General features: G+C 50.1%; 1 pseudogene; it reads left to right on the top strand.

Moving 5' to 3' along the window:
* The first annotated feature begins 4,384 nt into the window (after positions 1-4,384).
* Positions 4,385-18,654, top strand: LOC142570611 (uncharacterized; annotated as a pseudogene).
* Positions 18,655-20,308: the final 1,654 nt, after the last annotated feature.

The raw sequence follows: 20,308 nt of genomic DNA, 5'->3' as shown, positions 1-20,308 counted from the left end.
GAATGGTCTTATATTATTTCTGCAGACCTGACACTAGAATGGCCCGGCGCACCTGCAGGAAGGCCAGGCATGGTCTTCTCAAAGCAGCATTGTTTTTCATTATCACGTGATAAGTGTCCACACGACTTAGTGTAGCTATGGTGTGCGCCTATTGCTCAAGAAAAACTTGCATCTGTTTTTGTTCATAACTCCACTCATTATCATGGTGAAACCTGAAGTTGCAGTCTACACCTACTTGATATCTGTGTAAGTGTGGCACTGCTCATAAAATTCTGACGTGTTCTTGAACGTTGTAACAACGTGCAGGTTTGAAATCATGTGAGCTGTGTGTCTCTTCCTTGCATTATCTGTTAATGCTAGCACATGGCAGCTGTACCTTGGGCTTTTCACCAGCTGGTGAAGTTCCAAAGCTTTACCTCCTTCCCGTATAGCCTCCACTACTCCTCAGGCGGACTTCCCATCTCAGTAATATTTGAATATTTCGGCACCACACAACTGCTACACAACACGCATATTTTATTGATTTACACTATATATGGTCTCATAAACATGGATGGCACATGTACATTGCAAAGCAGAGTAATGTTCATCTACCAATGTAATTGTTGTGAGATAATATAGAAGCCAATAACTGTACCATGCTCAAGATGAGTTCCAGAAATCTGCAACTTCCAGCTAAAGATTCTCACTGTAAGATTTGTGTCAGTGCATGGGCAATGTGGACATTACTATGTACAAATAAAGTAGTTCTTAAGTTCAGGAACTTCCAGCAGCTAATGCGGAATAAAATATGTATGCAGGAAGTACCAGAGCTTTCAAATGTGAGGGAGAGTGGCACTTAGAAAGAAGGCTGGACTTGGAAAAAAAGCGACGGCGCAAGGCAGAGAAGGGGAAGAACTGCGGAAGTCACTCAATACTGCCGTTTCCGAGAGAGAGATAACTTTATTATGTCCTGGATGGGGTTGAGGCGTGGCGAGGGTCGGGAGACTAACCCCCAGTCCCCCCCCTGTCTCAGACGGCGGCCAGTCCTTGCTTTCTGGCGGCGTCTTCGGCCATCCGGACGGCCCGGAGCTGCCCCTCGGGTCCAAGCTGAGCAGCAAAGTCTCCCACTGCTCGGCCGTAGTTATGATGCGTGTTTTTGTGCGGCAGGTGTTGGTGGGTGAGGCTTTGGGGCATTTCCAGATAATGTGATCGAGGTCAGCGCCTCGCATGCATTGCAGAGTGGGGAGTATGCATCGGGGTAAATGCGGTTGTAAAGCACGGGGTTCGGGAAAGTTCGCGTCTGAAGGAGTCGCCAAATGGTTGATATTCATTCAATGTTTTGTGTGCTTGGGGGTAGCGTAACCGCTCTCTGCGGTAGTGAAGAAGAATTTTCTCTGGACGTGACCATTCGGTCCCGCGCGTGACCACGATGCAGAACAGAGGGCTGGTCGGGATCAGAAGACTCAGGAGAAGGATGATGCGCCCGGTGTGCGAGAGCTCGGGCGGCATTGTGGGCGGCTTCGTTTCCTGCCAGACCCGAGTGACCTGGTGCCCAGATGGTCTGGACGCGGCGTTGCCTAGAGGGAGGAATGCCAGAGAGTATCTTCTGCGCTTGGTGCGCTATCAGTCGTCTTGTGTAGTTGCGAATGGCCGTTTTTGAGTTGCTGATGATGCAGCGTGCATTGGTAGCCGCGTAGGCCAAAGCGATGGCCGTTTGTTCTCCTTCTTCGGGGTGCGTGGTGAGTATTGATGCGGCCGCAGCGAGGCGGTACTGCGTGCCCGCGGCTGCGACGACCGCCATGGCGTTTTGGTTGTGTTCCGTTGTGTCCACATAGGCTACGTCGGCGGCTTGGTCGTAGCGCTTTTGTAGTTGTTTAGCTCTTTCTGCACGTCGCTCAGGATTGTGTTCAGGGTGCATATTGCGATGTATGGGCGGGATAACTAGCTGAGAGCGAATGTTTGGAGGGATGGGTACTTTTGGTCCGGATTGGGTGGTGTAGGTTATGCCTATGGTGCGTAGAATGTGCCGGCCCGTGGTGGAATTGGCGAGTCGTTCGTACTGGATAATACGCTGCGCTTCAATAAGCTCGTCTGTGGTGTTGTGAACGCCGAGGGCGTCCAGTTCTCGTTAGAGGTGGAGATGGGAAGATGTAGGGCTTGTTTATAGGCTCTCTTGATCATGCTGTTGAGTTTGAGCTTGTCAGTTGCAATGAGGATGAGGTACAGGGTGACATAGGTGATCCTGCTCAGGGCGTAGGTTGTTACCAGGCGTATAAGGTTGTTTTCTTTCATGCCGTGATGTCGATTTGCGATGCGTGCTATGAGGCGAATGGTTTGGTGTACATGAGTATCTAATTGCTTGAGTATCTGCCGTTTTGTTGGATGCGTAAGCGAAGGATACAGATGCAAGGTACAGTAGGTATGCGTTGCTGGTGCATGCAGAGTTCTATCTTGGGTGGGTGAGGGTCTGGACGTCGACCTCGTCAATTAGGCTTGTACAGAAGGAGCTCCGATTTCTTTGGTGAGCACGCTAGGGCGCGCGGTTCTACGTATGCAACGACATCGTTGGTGGCTTGCTGCAGCGTGTCCTGGATGTCCCCGTCGCTGCCCCCGGTGACCCACACGGTGATATCGTCTGCGTAGAGGCTATGCTTGAGGTTGGGGATGCTAGCTAATGCAGGCGGCAGTCCGAGCAAGGCCACATTAAACAGAAAAGGGGACAGAACCAATCCTTGCGGCGTGCCTTTGCTGCCGAAGTGAATAATTGGCAACCGCAACCCTCCGATGGTAATGGTGGCCGTGCGACCTGTAAGAAAATTCTTCACGTAGTTATATGTTCGATGTCCAACCTGGAGTTGTGCCAGTTGGTTCAGTCTGGCCTCATGCGTGACGTTATCGAAGGCCTTGGTTAAGTCTAGCCCCAAGATGGCTCTGGTGTCCAGCCTGGAGCTTTTATCGCCATAGATAATTTGGTGCTGGAGCTGAATCATAATATCTTGAGCAGAAAGTTTCGGGCGAAAGCCAACCATGGTATTCGGGAAGAGGTCATTGTCGTTCATACGTCTGTGTAAGCGTGTGAGGATGACGTGTTCGAGGACCTTTCTGACACCTGAAGTAAGGGAGACAGGGCGGAGGTTTTCAAGTAGGAGGCGCTTCCCTGGTTTCGAAATCATAATAATTTTATCTTCTTTCCATTGTGAGCGTAGGTTTCCAGTTTCCCAGGACGCGTTGAAATAAGCTGTGAGGGCTAGTATAGAATCCTCATCTAGGTTGCGAAGCATTTGATTAGTACAACATCAGGTCCCGGTGCCGAGCTAGGGCGGAGTGCGAGAATGGCTTCACGTACCTCTGCTGCTTGCATAGGCGCGTCCAGGTGGTCGTTAGCGGGGCCAGTGTATGCTGGAGCGGGTGTAGTAGGTTGAGGTCCTACGTATCGGTCTATCAGCTCTTGAAGAACTTGTGCGTCCATGCCCGGATGGGTATGAATGATTTTTTGCAAGTTGTGCTGTTGCGTGTTCTTGCTTTTGGCCGGATCGAGGAGGCAACGGAGGATATTCCACGTTTTGGGCAGGTTTGGTTGCCGGTCCATGCTGTCGCATGTGCTGTGCCAATTTTGACAAGTAAGTTGTGCATAGTTTTCGATGTCAAGGGCGAGAGTGCTAATACGTTTCCTGAGCGTTCGGCTGAGCTTGATGTTTTTGTATCTGCGTTGCAGACTGGCGAGGGCTTCCCACACATGCAGTAACTTGCTATCTGCCGCCTGCAGATTGGCGTCCTCATGCACCAATTTGGCTTCGCTCGCGTCCGGTAGCAAGGGTGCGACGCAATCTTGGAAAGGGGTTGGGTACCGGGGAAAGAGGTGAGAACTCCGGCCTGCCGGAAAGCGTCCCAGTTCGTTATGCCCAGTTGAAGGCATTTAGGCTTTCGCGGGGGACCAGGTTCGAGCCTTAGGAAAACAATGAAGGCAAGTGCATGGTCACCAGACACACTGCAGAAAGCCATTCACGTAAAAGTTGCTTGTGGCAGCAAGGGCTACAACTTTGTCAAGGAAAACATTGTTCCCTTACCAGCCGCAAGGACGTTACAGAAGCACACTGAGTACATCAAGTTCAGACCTGGTAAGCTTCACTGTGTGTTGGCTGTAAGCACGTAGTATGTTTTCTTTATTCTATCATGTACTTGTAAAAGAAAACTGCTCGTACAGGTATTCTGGACGAAGTTTTCGTTGCCCAAAAGGAGGAAGTGGCTACAATGAGTCCCAGTAAGAGACACGCTTGTGTTTTGATGGATGAAATTCAAGTTTCACCTGGGCATCATAGGCAGAGAAGTTAAGGATTGCCTATTGCAAGTTATACAGCATGCAGAGGCAGCCGGGATGACCACTGATGCAGTTTTAACAGACATGGACCCAGGGAACAAGGCCATCTGGCGTCTGTGCAACATTCAGGCAACAAAATATGGGAAACCAAACGTGTCGTACCCCTACTGCTGTGACCACAACAGACAACTGTACTTTATCGCACACGCACCACATTTACTAAAAAACGTAAGAGGGCATCTTGTTCGAGGACAAGACATAATTCTTGATCAGGCTACTGTGGCTAAGCGTACCCTGTTATGCAACAAAGTAAGGCTAATGAATTACACCTTAGGTCGTAATGCATTCGTATGCGATAGCTTACTGGTTTCCTGTCTAACGGCCTTACCACCGACTTCTATTGCGCACTCCTTAATGATGCCCATAAGATTGTCGTTCATTGCTTCAACACTAAGGTCCTCTTCCTGAGTTAAAGCCGAATACTTAGCAAGAGCATTCAATATAGTGATTTGGCTTTCAGCATATCAATGCAACAAAGCCAACACAGTTTGAGTTGGCTGGATTACCGAAGCTCTAACTGTTGTTGACTCATTTTCACATTCAAAAAGCCAGCTCATTTTCATGTATAAAAACCAACTCATTTTCACGTAGAAAATTTCGCAGTAATTTGGCAAGCCTTACTTGATTTGCTCTTCCGCATCTTTCTTCAGCCCTTCAAAAATTTGGTTATTTAATGTTTTTAGTGCAAAAGTGACAAAGGGTATGGTAAAAATATAGCCACAAGTGAAGAATAAAAATGCAGTCATGATATATGACACACAAAGGCATAAACAAAATCTAGCAGCACAGGGCTACAAGGTGATCTATAGGGGTGAGACAATCGTGAAGAGGTAGTGTAAAAAGTATTGAAATATGACTAATATTTCGAATTCAATGTTTATTGACAATTTATTTAACGTTACCCTTTATTCCATAAATCATTTCATGTAAGGAATACTATAATATACAAAACGGGGTTCTATGCAAAAACATTTAAATTTTTGCCTGTTGGTGTTCTTATCTTTAGAGGACGTGCAAACATAACACGGCCAATGTATTTGACTCGACCATATGCAATTGCCTTTTGATAAATAGGTAAAGAACATTACATCAATGGTTTTCTTATATGGGCACATTGATGGGACGTGCGTTTTGCAAGTCTCTGGAGCACGTGAGAAAGGCCTGTGAAATCGATGCGGGGCATAAACTAAAACTTCTACCTCACCTCAGACTGCGAGATTTGGACCCCGAATCACTATGAAAAGATGAATGTAGCATCTGCACATGCCCTTCTGCACCATGCCACTGCCGCAGCCCTACGGTGCCTTGTGCAAAAAGGTCACCTACCGTAGGAAGCACTCACAACAGCATTTTTATTGGGTAAAATTTTTAAGTGGTTTACTAACATGACTTCTAGGACCAAGAAAACAGCCCTAAGTGAACTCAATGCACAAAAAGCGGAAGAAACAAAAACATTCCTGGATGGTTTCGTTGTCATGTTCACTGGCCTTAATATTGTTACGTGTGGAAATACACAGATGAAAGAGGCAATATACAGACTATTTACACTTGAGCCAGACAGCCAGGCCGACACTCGCTCGCGCCAAGGGCACAGACCCACTTCGTTGTCGTTCTCGCGGCGGCTCGTCCCTCGAGCATCGCTCGATGATATCGTAATACTACCCCTTCACGGCAAAAGCGCCGTCACGGTGCTGTTAAACATCCAAGGCGCTGCGAGAGTTGTAGGGTTTGAGTAGGGCGACGGTGAACAATGTCACTGGTTGTCACAGCGGAGGACTTATTGAGCGTGGCTAGAACGATTTCGTAGGTGACATCAGTCACTTGGCGAAACACGCGATATGGGCCTGTGTAGCAGGAAAGCAGTTTTTCACAAAGGCCAACCTTACGCGATGGTGACCAAAGCAACACGAGGGTGCCGGGCGCAAAATGGACATCACGGTGAGGGAGGTCGTAGCGTTGGTTTTGTTTGGCTTGAGAGACTTGTAGGCGAGCGCGCGCAAGTTGGCGAGCATGGTCAGCATGGACGATAGCATCACGGGCATAAGCGCTAGTTGAAGCTGTGGTGGACGGAAGCACAGTGTCCAGGGTAGCGTCGGTTCACAGCCATACAAGAGGTAAAATGGCGAAAAGCCAGCAGTTTCTAGACTGGAAGAGTTGTACGCAAAGGTAACGTAAGGTAGAGCTTGGTCCCAGTCACGGTGTTCGTCTGAAACGTATTTGGATAGCATGTCTGTAAGGGTGCGGTTCAATCGCTCAGTGAGGCCGTTCGTTTCAGGGTGATAGGAGGTGGTAAATTTATGCTGTATTGAGCAGGCACGCATGATGTCGTCAATAGCTTTGGCTAAGAACGTACGGCCACGGTCCGTTAGCAATTGACGCGGAGCACCATGAATCAAAATGATATTATGCAGGAGGAAGTCCGCAACATTAGTTGCGCAACTGGTCGGAAGAGCGCGGGTTACGGCGTAGCGGGTCGCGTCGTCCGCCGCGACTGCACCCCACTTGTTTCCTGATGTAAATTCCGGAAATGGGCCGAGAAGGTCTAAGCCGACACGATGGAAGGGCTCGGCAGGGATGTGAAGCGACTGCAGGTAACCAGCGGGGAGCTGGGAAGGCTTCTTGCGTCGTTGGCAAAGTTCACAAGCGGCGACGTAACGTCGTACGGAACGGGCAAGGCCCGGCCAGAAAAAACGGCGACGCACACGGTCATAGGGTCGAGATACGCCGAGGTGTCCTGCCGTTGGTGCATCGTGAAGCTCTCCTAGAACGGTTGAGCGGAGGTGTTTAGGTATGACAAATAGGAACTCAGAGCCGTCCGGATGAAGGTTACGGCGGTACAAAGTACCGTCGCGTAGGACGAACAGGCGTAGAATGGCGTCGGCCGCAGAGTGTTCAAAACGGTCGATGAGTGCTCTGATGTAGGCGTCACGACGTTGCTCGTCGGCGAAATGAAGCAGCTGCGACACAAACAATACGCAAGCAGCGCTGGTAATATTGGAGGAGTCAGGGTCGTCAACAGGGCAACGCGACAAGCTGTCAGCGTCTTGGTGCAGGCGGCCAGATTTGGAGACCACGGAGTATGAAAATTCTTGTAGCCTCAAAGCCCATCGACCAAGCCGGCCTGTAGGATTTTTTTGCGATGAGAGCCAGCAGAGAGTATGATGGTGAGTGACTACGGAAAAAGGGCGACCGTAAAGGTAAGGACGGAACTTCGCAACCGCCCAGACTACAGAAAGGCATTCTCGTTCCGTAATGGAATAGTTGCGCTCCGATGGTGCTAGGAGGCGGCTCGCATAAGCAATAACGCGATCCTGGCCACGCTGACGCTGGGCTAAGACGGCACCTACGCCATGACCGCTGGCATCTGTACGCAATTCTGTAGGGGCATTATGGTCGAAATGGGCGAGAATGATTGGTGACGAGAGAAGAGTGACGAGACGTGTGAAGCCAGCGGCTTCTGCAGTACCCCACGAGAATTGCACGCCTTTCTTCATTAGATTAGTGAGGGGTCTAGCAATTGCTGCAAAAAATTCAACAGAACGACGAAAGTACGTGCATAGCCCGACGAAACTTCGAACGTCTGCGGCTGTCTTCGGAACCGGAAAGTCTCGGAGAGCGCGAGTTTTGTCGGGATCAGGCTGTACTCCGGAAGCGTCAACGAGGTGGCCCAGAACAGCAATTTGGCGGCGGCTGAAACGACAGTTGGACGAGTTAAGTTGCAGCTTCGCCTTTCGAAATACATCAAGTATATCTGTGAGACGCTCAAGGTGATTATCGAACGTGGGCGTGAAGACGATGACGTCGTCAAAGTAGCAGAGACATGTGGACCATTTCAAACCTCGGAGCAAGGAGTCCATAATACGCTCAAATCTGGCAGGCGCGTTGCATAATCCAAACGGCATTACTTTAAATTGGTATAGGCCATCAGGTGTGATGAACGCGGTTTTTTGTCTGTCCATATCGTCAACAGCAATCTGTCAGTATCCACAACGAACAACAATAGAAAAGAAATAGCTCGAACCGTGGAGGCAGTCAAGGGCGTCGTCTATACGTGGGAGCGGGTAGACGTCCTTCTTAGTAATGCTCGTCCCTCGAGCATCGCTCGATGATATCGTAATAATATCATTGGCAAAGCAGGAAAATCATCTTGGAAGCCTGCCCTGTACTGTAGTGTAAGCTGTACTGTCAACGCTATGCGCCTAAAGATTGAGGCAGTATTACATTGTGGAGCAAAAGTTCGAATTTCTGTTGTTGAGAAGGCTCAGCCACGATTTAATGGAGAACTTGTTTATTAAATTTCACTAAAAACACCTGTTCCACGTGCCAGGGAGTTTAAACCACTTTGATAATCATTGTGCTTGCACAATTTTCGCAGCCCAGCCGAAATGGGTCTTACGCAATCGATGAGTCACATGATCTTTTAACTTAAAGAAAAGAAAGGAGTACCACAGTCAACAATCGATGATTTAGTGGAGACAAGCTTTGCAGGTGTCATTGAACTTTGCCGAGAAGAGGAGGACAGCCTAGAATATTTTTCGGGCTATGTTGCGTATGCTCTAAAGCGCAAATACACACTGCAGGCTCTGTCACAGCAGCATTATTGAAAATAACAAGCAGATCTCTTAACTCGTAGCACTGACCTCCTATGTGACACAAGGAAGGAACCCATCAGAGGTCCCTTCAGACAACCTTCTTGAGCTACTTCATTTCTGTGAGCAACTGTTTCGCATCAATGAGGCCCGCCTCCCAGACTCTAAATGCACAAAGGATAGCTTAAAGAAGGCTGCTCAAGAAAGATGTGATTCATTTTAGAAATTCCCATCATGTCATAGTGTTGCTGAAAAGGCTGTGCGACACTTTTCCTTGCAGGCTTCGCCTTGCTTTTCAGCAAAAAAAAATGTTCACCTTACTTCCAAGATGTGTTCAGCTGGCAAATGAGCTTCTAAGAGCATTGTAATGCGCATACTGAGCGAAAATTTCGCTTCAGCTTTTCATTAATAATCTGACATATTCGAGCTATTGTGTGCATAACTTTAGAAGATTGAGCACAGATGTGGTTTATCAACCATTATTTCACTTTAGGCTTTTTGTTTGCCCATGTGCATTTTCACAGCAAGAAGCTGTTAGCCAGTAACAAGTTCACTTTAATATGACTATCTCGTATGTGAAAACTTAAAACAAATAGTTGTGAATGCACTGAGCAAAAAGATAAAAAATGAAAGCACTTCATCATGTTTTAACGGTAGAAAAGTGCACCTCAACAGAGTAAGCGAACATGATGCAGAATACAGCTTTTTATTGCGACTGAAACAGTGCACTGAAAAGACTGAAACAGTGCCTCACAGCTCACTTTGTGGGGCACATGAGTGTGGTATGGATACAAATATTGAGATAAGCAGCGCAGGATTAGCCTTAATGTGAAGTTGACAGTGGGAAAATGCATTTTCTAGCGCCTAAACAAATAATTGAATGGCAAGGCTTTTTCGGGAAAGCGAAATCACAAAACGATGCTTAAAATAGGCTTGTGATTGCTTTCCTAAATGCATATTCAGCCCATTGTAGGTGGAAAATAGGACAGAGCACGATGTTTTCCGACAGCTGGCTATTACTCTGATTTCATTATCTGACCGCGCGATAGATGAGCGAGTGCATGAGCTCAAGTGTTTTTCATCTTCCTTACACTATGCAGACTTGTCCTTATGCCAATGAACTATTATATGCTGGGACTGGCTACCAAAAGTGATAGTTGTTTTCTGCAAAGTGTGTTAAGTATTTGTTGCAGCGATGCTAGTCATAACTTATTGACTTGAATGCACCTACTCAGGGTTATTAATACATTTTGTCAGGGAACAAATTGTCATGCAAACTGGCACGTGCCCTTTTTAATTCAGCCGTCGAAGTAAATGCTGCAGTGAAGCAAACTAGCTGGAGGCACACTGATACTATTGTGAGGGCATTGTTGCTAATAAGTCTGGCCTTCTTGACTTTAAGTGCACCCTTCATAGTTTAAAATTGAACTTAATATTTTACGTAAGAAGACACCGACGAAAATCTATATACAAGTATATTTACAAGGCAATACGCCGCACTAGCTAAGAGGCAACAGCCCGCGCTAGCCTCTAATCGTCGTCGTCGTCTTCACCCTGCTGGCCTCATTGTCATCGCAAATGCTGTTCGGTAGCACAACCCCGGGCGGCAAAAGCGCCGTCCTGGAGCGACTAAACGCCGAACTCGGAAGCAGTGTAGTAGGCCTTGAGCCCACTGACGTGCACAACATTACTAGATATCAGAGTAAAAATACTTTTGTGGTTTTACGTGCCAAAACCACTTTCCGATTACGAGGCACGCCGTAGTGGAGGACTCCGGAAATTTTGACCACCTCGGGTTCTTTAAGGTGCACCTAAATCTAAGTACAAGGGTGCTTTCGCATTTCGCCCCCATCGAAATGCCGCCGCCATGGCAGGCATTCGATCCCGCGACCTCGTGCTCAGCAGCCGAACACTATAGCCACTGAGCAACCACGGCGGGCTGTCAGAGTAGAGGACGAGGTTGAACGCACAGGGGTAATTTTGTACGTCACAGGCGTCACTTCGCGCAGCACGCGGTATGGCCCTGTGCGTCGCGAAAGGAGCTTCTCTGAAAGTCCGACGTGCCGAGAGGGCGACCACCGGAACACAAGCGCATCAGGCGAAAACTGCATATCACGGTGGCGGGCGTTGTACTGGCGCTGCTGAGTGGTTTGCGAGGCCGTCAGGCGAGTACGGGCAAGCTGGCGTGCATGGTCGGCGAGGGCGATGGCGTCGCGCGCATACTCCGTTGTCGAGATCGCAGCAGGAGGAGGTGCCGTGTCTAGGGGCAAGGTCGGTTCGCGACCGTACAATAGATAAAATTGAGAAAATCCGGCGGTGTCGTGCCGGGAAGAATTGTACGCACATGTGACGTAAGGAAGGGCAATGTCCCAGTCGTGGTGCTCCTTGGAAACGTACTTGGACAGCATAACGTTAAGAGTACGGTTTAACCGCTCTGTCAGGACATTGGTTTGAGGATGGCATGAGGCAGTCAGCTTGCGTTAAATGGAGCAGGAACGCACAATGTCCGCGATAACTTTCGAGAGGAAGTTAAGACAACGGTCAGTAAGCAGCTGTCGCGGGGCGCCATGAAGTAAGATAATGTCACGCAAGAGAAAGTCCGTGACGTCATAGCGCAACTGGTAGGGAGAGCCCGCGTGATAGCGTATCGGGTGGCGTAATCAGTTGCGACGGCTACCCATTTGTTCCCAGAGGATGTCGTGGGAAAGGGACCGTGGAGGTCTAATCCAACACGAAAGAACGGTTCCACAGGGAAGGTGATCGGCTGGAGAAGACCGGCAGGAAGCACCTGATGTTTTTTCCGACGCTGGCAGGGATCACAGGCATCAATATAGCGTCGGACGGAGCGAGCGAGACCAGGCGGTGGCGGACGCGGTCGTACGTGCGGGTTACCACAAGATGTCATGCAGTGGGTGCGTCATGCATCTCAAAGAGCACAGTCTGTCGTAGATGTTTTGGCACGACAAGAAGAAGACCAGATCCGTCAGGCTTCGGTACAGAATGCCGCCCTGGAGGACATATCGGCGAACGGATGCGCCGGTAGGTGTAGAGAGCAGACGCTCGATGAGTGCTCGCAGCGATAGGTCTCGGTACTGCTCATCGGCGATGTTAGCGAAGGCAAACACAGAGAAAATGCCGTTGGCGGTACTACTGTCGGCGTCCTCACGCTCGTCTACCGGGTAGCGAGACGACAGTCAGCGTCCTTGTGTAGTCGGCCAGATTTGTAGGTGACAGAGTACGAATATTCTTAGAGGCGTAAGGCCCAGCGACCGGGTCTTCCTGTAGGATCTTTCAGTCAGCATAACCAGCAGAGCGCGTGATGGTCTGTGACAACGGAAAAGAGTCGACCATATAAGTATGGGCGGAACTTCGCAACCGCCCAAACTAAGGCCAGACACTCACGCTCAGTGATGGAAAAGTTATGCTCCGCGGGCGAGAGGAGCCTACTGGCTTAAGCGATAAGACGGTCGTGGCCGTGCTGGCGTTGTGCCAGTACTGCGCCTATTCGATGACCGCTGGCATCAGTACGGACTTCGGTAGGTGCAGAAGGATCGAAATGGGCCGGAACCGGAGGTATTCTAAGAAGGTCGATTAGAAGCGAGAATACAGAGGCCTCTTTATCGCCCACTGGAAAGGGGCGTTTTTTTTTCAAAAGCTCGGTTAGTGGTCGTGCTATGGCGGCGGAATTTTTCACGAAACGGTGGAATTACGAGCAAAGGCCGATGAAGCTGCACACATCCTTGACACACTTTCGAACAGGGAAGTGCGCAACAGCATGGATCTTGTCTGGGTCCGGTTGCACAAAGGCAGTCTTCTCGCAGTAGAGATCGTCCACGGCAATCTGCCAGTAGCCGGAGCGAAGGTCAATAGAGGAGAAATGACGAGCACCGTGGAGGCAGTCAAGGGCGTCAACAATCCGAGGTAGCGGATACACGTCCTTTTTGGTAACCCTGTTAAGCTGCCGATAATCCACGCAAAAGCGCCATGATCCATCGTTCTTTTTCACCAGTACAACAGGTGACGCCCATGGACTACATGACGGTTCAACAATGTTCTTGGCAAGTATTTTGCGAAATTCGGCGTGAATAACTTGACGCTCAGCCGGTGATACTCGATACGGGCGGCGATGAATAGCAGGGGCATCGCCGGTATTAATGCGATGTTTAACAGTTGTCGTTTGGACCAAAGGACGATCGTTAAAGTCAAAAATATCGTGGTAGGAAAACAGAACGCGGTAGAGCTCACGAGCGTGCTCGGACGGCATGTCGGGCGCAATCATTTTCTGTAAGTCGGAAATGGTACAAGTTGCCGACTGCGATGGTAGAGGAGGAGCGGCTGAATTGTCGTCTACTGCAATAGATGTTACTGAGTGATCCTCGAATGAGCTAAGCTGGGCCGGAGACATCCCGCAAAGCAGCACTTGTGTCGTCAACCCAAAATTGACCACTGGCAGGCAGACGGAATTCACCGTAATAGATAAAACTGTATGAGGTACTGTGATCCCGCGTGTAAGGAGGACGTCTTGCATAGGAGCCGCGATGTAGTGACCGTCGGGGACTGGTGGGGACGACACGAAGTCAACGTAAGTCAGTGCCGAATGTGGCAAGCGAACGAAGTCGGCGGAACTGAGGCGACTTGGGTGCGGTTCAGCGAAATCTAGAACAGGCAGGTAAGGCGGAGAGTACTGGCGGAACAATCGATGAGAGCATAATGTGCGGAGAGGAAGTCTAAGCCGAGAATGATGTCGCGCGGACAGTGGGTGATGACTGTGTATAGCAGGATAGTGGAACGATCCGCGAAGGAGACGCGGGCGGCACACATACCAATTACTGGGGATGTTCCGCCATCGGCGACACGGACAACAGGCGTCGTGGGGGGCGTGATTATATTGCTCAGCCGGTTAGCAAGGTCAGCGCTCATTACAGACAAATGCGCCCCGGTGTCTATGACAGCAGGTACAGAAACACCGTCGACTTGCACGTCAAGAGGGTTCAGATGAGTGGGCAACGTCAGTAGAGGATTTGGCGGCGTAGGGAGCAATGCAGCGTCACCTCGAGGCGCTGCATCGTCTAGTTTTCCCCCAGCCCCGTCTAGGAGCGACGGGGCTGGGGGGAGAGAGATTGTCGTCGTTGGGGCCAAGGCGAACGAGAATAGGGGCGGTTCGGTGCAGGAGGATCTGTGGCGGCATTATCGGGGCGGGCAGCATAGGGACGAGAAGGGCCACCTGGGAGGCGAGAGTAGGCAGTATAGTAGACCGGTTCGGGGAACTCCAGCGACTGCGACAGTGCCGAGAAATGTGCCCGATTCGATGGCAGTGAAAACAAATGGGCTTGTCGTCAGCAGTGCGCCATTCTGATGGGTTGCGGAAACGTGGTGGGTAAGAAAACGTGGCACGAGGCGGAATCGAACAAGTCGGATGGGTATCAGGGCGATGGGCCGAGCAGACGTGTGAAGACGCATGTTTGCGAATTCCAGGCACACAACTGCCTGGATCAGGGAAGCCGTGACTGCAGGTGCGTTGGAGGGGCTAGAGTCGAAGGCAGCCGGATAGGGGGCCTCGATCTGACGCCGCACGATTCTGGTAACATCGCCAGTGTTGTTGGGACGAGGAGCGTCGGCACAGGAAGATGTCGCTGGGGTGTTCGGTAGACGGGCAAACTGCTGTTCGATACGTCGGCTTTTAGCGAGTTCCGGGCGGCAGCACTCCTTTATGCCTGCGTCCTCCGTGGCCACGTTGTTAAAAACGAGCAAGTTGAAGGCGTCATCAGCAATGCCTTTGAGGATGTGGGAGACCTTGTCGGACTCAGTCATGTGTGCGTCAACTTTGCGGCACAGAAGCCAAGACGTCCTGAATGTACGTGACGTAGGGCTCTCTTGACGTCTGCACACGGCCGGAAAGCGCCTTCTGCGCGGCAAGTTCGTCACCGTAGGCGTTGCCGAACAAGTCTCGGAGCTTTTGCTTAAGTGAATCCCAACTGGTGAGCTCATATTCGTGCGTTCGAAACCAAACTCGAGGTGTGGCACCGAGGTAAAGAAGTACGTTGGCGAGCATGATAGGACGGTACCACCGGTTATTGCGGCTGACGTGTTCGTACAGGCTGATCCAGTCCTCGACGTCTTCCACACCTTTGCCCGAGAATACGCCAGGATCACGGGGAGCGGGGAGAGTGATGTAGGTCGTCGAAGTGGCAGCAGCTGTCGGAGCCGGCAGAGTCGAGTTGTCGCCGGGAGCCATGGAGGAAGGATCGACGTACAGTCCACTGCGAAGCTCCGTGACGAGGTACAGGGAGCGTCCATCTCCACCAGATACGTTACGTAGGAAGACACCGACGAAAAGATATATACAAGTTTATATACAAGGCAATACGCCGCACTTGCCCAAGAGGCAAGAGCCCGCGCTAGCCTCTAATCGTCGTCGTCGTCTTCACCCTGTAAATACTGTTCCGTAGCAATATTAAGTGCCTGTCTCATCAACCGCAATTTTTGAAGAGCTAGGACACTTTTGCAGAAAGCACACAAGGGAACAAGGACCAAACGGGTGCAGAGTTGGCACATGCATATTTAGCTCTCTAGCTGCGATAATTTACATATTTCTTCTCTGTGTGAAGTTTTGATAAGGGTAAAATTGATTCTAGTCAATTTATTATGTTGAAGTGCATAAGCTTATTTAGTCTGTTAACTAATTGCTGGCATAGAAGCTAAGCCGGAATTGTATGTGTGCTAGCTTGTGAGCATCAAGTATCAGCCAGTGGAACAAAAACTTGTCGTTCAATTAAACATGCTAGAAATCTACGTTGTGCTTTGGTGAATGTTGTTTCCTGTGGGCGGGAGTGGGTTAATGCACTTTTTCAATGGCGTAAAATTCCTTAGATCTGATGCGATAGGGCGGAAAGCTTTGTAACCTGGCCTTCTGGCCAAAGCCGGATTCAATGATTACATTGACTTTACACAGTTTCTTACACTACTGACTCTCCTCTGAGTGGTAAGAGATCAAGGAAAGTGTATCGTCATATTACAGTCTGCACTGTGTGAATAATTACTCTACAAGTTTGCCATTTTGAAGGGATTAGTGCAATAAAACAAGTTACTGTTGCTTTTAATAGCTTGGTGCCTTTCCAGTTGCTTTGAATTCTGCCACCCCGGCCCCCAAGGTTCCGAGAACCAGCACACTTGGCCTGCTGCCAGCAGCCATTGTACATCCATTCCCTTGTATGAAATAAATTTCATCTAGAAGCTCCTGCATCTTGAATCTTTTTCTACTTGTAAATTTGCTGCTACGAAATAGCTGCAGTATGAAAGTCTGCCGTATGAATAAATTGTAAAAATAAGATTTCCTCAAAATGTGCGTATGTGAACATCTGAAATACGTTTACATCTACGTGTCTGCACCGCATGTATCGAAAATGAGCAGCTGTTGTGAACGATGGTTAGTGATAAATGACGCTCTGTTAACGGTCACTGACATAACTGCAGGCATGATACCTCTCTTCGCAACGGTCATTATTCGACTAGTTTCAGCAGCCAAAATGCGCTAAGATAATTGTCCACCTCACGTGTGTGAAGTTTTCTTTAAACACTTTTTAAACCTTTATTGCCTTCTGGCCATGACAAGAAAACTTCATATACATGCCGAAAATCATTGCACCGCTTTTTGTGGCAAGGTACTGCGCGTTTGCAAGCGAACGTATGAGCTGTTCGAGCCACGGGAGTATATTCTACTTGTACGTTCGTGCATGTGTTTATGTATGCGTGTTTATATAGGTACATACAAAGTTTCGGTTGGTTGGAACCCCACCCCCTTCGCCTGCACGAATGACTCGTTCGAGCGTACCCTGTATTAAGAAGTGCCCTTTGCTCAGCGCTTGCGAACAATTGGCGTTTGTAGCTCGCCACCACTAGAGAAAAAGGCGTAACACTGCGCGGTATTTGTCGCCTGCGCGCGCGAGGAGTGGCTTCGCTGCAGAGCTTGAGCCCAACGGAAGACCTATGCGCAACTATGCTACCTGCGGGAGCATGGCCAGCCAACCGGCCAGCGCCTTATAACGGCGCGAAGCGACTAGGCCAGCAAGAGTGGCGCATGCGGGCCAAGTTCACTCGAAGAGCAAGTGTCGGCTGCCAGGCTTTTCCTACCAGCACGTCACAGCCCCTGGCGCGATTAATTCGGCGCGAGCTTCCCGGGTCATTAGAGAGATTTAGTTGCACGTACGTAGAGGGTTTGCGTACGTAGAGCTTCTACGTGTAAGCAGTGCGTATGCGTAGAACGTAGCGGCCGCGCGCTGGTCTCACGGACGTACGTGAGATTCAATTATTTGCGTGCGTTTCTTGCGCACGTAGACAGCTTCGCGCGGGAGTTTCGCGAGATCACGAACAAGCGATAGCGGGCCGTACGCGCGCAGACCGCTTGCATCGAAACACGGCGACAGGATTGAATCGGCTACCGCCGTGTTCACATTTCCCGATAGATCGAGCTACGTGGTCCCTCTTGGCGCGCGTCGCGTACGCGTAGCTAAAAGCGTTTCAGATAGCGTGCACGAAAGGTACGCAGGCTTTTCACGTTTGCGTACGTGAAGTCTCTACGTATGTGTAAATAAAACTGTCTTTTGGAGATGGCAGGAGCATGTGCCCCTGCCTTGCGTTATTCTTTTTTTTTTTTGGCGTATGCTACTCCAGTGCACATACAGAGGAATTTAATAAACAAACGCTGCAAAGCTCCAATACAACTATCATAGGGGTAAGAAGGTGTAGTGCAAGAGGAGATTATCAAGTCTGCGAACTAGTTTCAAACGTGGGACAAGCAACCGACCTGTTTTAAGACACATTGCCACTACGCGAAATAATATAATGCCCGAACTGTAACGCACATATTGCTTTCACGTTGCTGCCATTCTTTAGTAGTTGTATAGCGGGAAGAAGAATGCCACCTCGCATTTAAAAAAAATCGAGACTCCGAGTAGCAGAATTTTCTAAGGTCGTCTAGTCGCAGAGAGAATAACATCAGACGCACAACAGTTAATAGAATAATGCAGGCATTTGGTTACGAAGGCCACATTCGTGACGCAGCTCGATGTTTGAGCAGGAAAACAATAAAGGAGCAGGATATGGCCATCGTTGCTGCAGCCATGGTGGATCCTATTTTCACTGCGGGACAGGTCAACGATATTGCCATATTGGACGCAGTGATGATCTCGTGCGAAATAGACTCCGTGAAGCAGGATTGAAGAACAGACGGCGACTCAAAAATCCTTCCGCAACAAGGCGAAAAGGCTGCAGTTTGCGGAGGATCGCATGCATTGGACAGTGAATGACTGGAGCAGAGTAGAAATTAAAGACGACTCCACCTTCCGCAAAGAATGGAAGCAGAATCAAAGTTTATCGTTCGGCTCTCACGAGGTATGTTTGCTGTTCAGTATTTGCGAGTATCTGGCTAAACCTTACAACACAAAAGCTCTCAATTCTTGCTTTGGCAGAATTGACTATCACTACACCCAGGATGTGAAGGCAAGTGACCGCCACAGCGTCAGCGTTTGGGGCGTGCTCACGAAGGACGGGCTTGGACCCGTCTGCCGACTTCTGGGTCGATTCTGCTCCGACACCTACATTAGCATCCTTAACCATCAGCTTATGCCCCACTTGCTCGATGGGCCGTTTGGAGATGGCCCATCGAGCAAGGCCATTCTACTGACAACTCTCCTCAAGGGTGAATGAGGTTCTCGTGCTAGCCGTCGTTGAACTCCCCTTCTTCGGAATCGTCGTCATCGTCTTCGCTGCCGCTGCAGCCAAGTGGCGCCGAGGAACTGCTACCAGAGTCTGAGACTTCGCTCTTTTCGGGTTCGGACGACAACACGCCGCTATTGTTCTCGGCGTCGCTACCCGTCGAGCGGTTCTCCCGGGCCGTTTTCTTCGACAGTTTGCCTTTGCGTGCCTTGGCGGCTCCCTTACTGTGAACGGTCCAGTCGTCGTCACTCTCCGACGTCTTCGAGTCCCTGGACGCCGCCGCGCCGCCGGGCTTCGAACCATGCGTGGTCTCCGTGCTTTGACAACGTGTTGCGTTGATGCAGTAACCGCGCCGGCAGGTCTCTTCTTCAACGGTGGCGCCTGGAGCCGCCGCCATTTTCCATGGCAGACCCGATGACGGAGACGAAGGAGGAGCTGGCGGAAACGCTCCTCAGCGAACGCCAGAACTGCACCTCGCGCCGCGGTGATTGTCACGCACCAGGGCAGGGAGGCGTCGACACTGGCCGTGGAATGGGTGCCGCCCGCCTTCCCCAATATCATGGTCCGTCCCGCAACGCAGCTGCGGTCTCACGTTGGGCGCCAAAATGGGAACCGCGCGGTCAGGCCACGCCAGCAAGGCCCCAGTTTTGGCCGGCCGCGCAGAAGAGCGGACAGCCGAGCCTCCAGCCACCACCCGCGCCCGCGAGTCACTTTGTCCTCCACTTCTGCGACTGTTGACTCCGATACCAGAGTTCGCATACTACCTACAGCAGCACCTTTCACCGTTGCACATTGCCCGTGCCCATATTGATGAACTGGGGGTTATGACTCTACCATGGCCTCCACAGGGAGGCCACCGTAACATTATCGAAAATGTCTGGGGCATAATGGAGAGCTATCTTGCAAGGATGGGTTTGAAGAACGTGACACTCGGTAAACTCTGAGAGGCGGTGAGGGCGCATTTTTAAGACTCGTAAAAATGCGACGCCAACCTCGTGCCTGCGCTGTAAGATTTACTCCCACGGCGTGACTGGTGCTGTACAGTTGGCGGGAGATTTACAGCCTTAAGAAATTTGTTTTACGCGAATGCCGCGTCTATGAAATCCTCGAGATTAAGTCGGTGGCCACCTGGCTGGGACCCCAGGGAGGCTAGCACCCGAATAGGAGGGCTCCTGGATGTGAGTAGGAGTAGCGTGGGGCGGAGTGGAGAAGGGTCTTTCGTTGGACTTGTTTGTTCACCTGCCTGTTGTTCACTCAAAAGGAGCAGGGGAGGAATGAGACAGAGCGTCACGGAGGAGGGAGGCACGCGGAGGCGCGCTGGGTTCACAGCTAATTCGGAAACGATGGGACGCATTTTCAGAGCCTGCGGCAGGGGAGAACAATAACGTACAGACGGAAGATCAGAGCGCTCACAGATTCAGTGAACTTTCTATGCAAGGGGAAGAAAAGGCAATCGAGCGCATTTCGCTCGCTCAAGACGCAAGGAAAATGGGACTGAGACACGTCAAGCCTTTTTGAACAAAACTATGGCGACGACAAGAACTTGCGCTGCAAGCAAAAAATGATGAACTGCGCAGAACACTAGATACCCACAAAGAAATTCGAAAATTGAAAGAGTGCCACGTGTTTGCATTGTTAGAAGTGG

This window comes from Dermacentor variabilis, chromosome 2 (genome assembly GCF_050947875.1).
Source record: "Dermacentor variabilis isolate Ectoservices chromosome 2, ASM5094787v1, whole genome shotgun sequence".
In the NCBI taxonomy this organism is placed as follows: Eukaryota; Metazoa; Arthropoda; class Arachnida; order Ixodida; family Ixodidae; genus Dermacentor; species Dermacentor variabilis.
The sequence above is the reverse complement of the archived record's forward strand: the minus strand, read 5'-3'. Positions and strand labels throughout refer to the sequence as shown.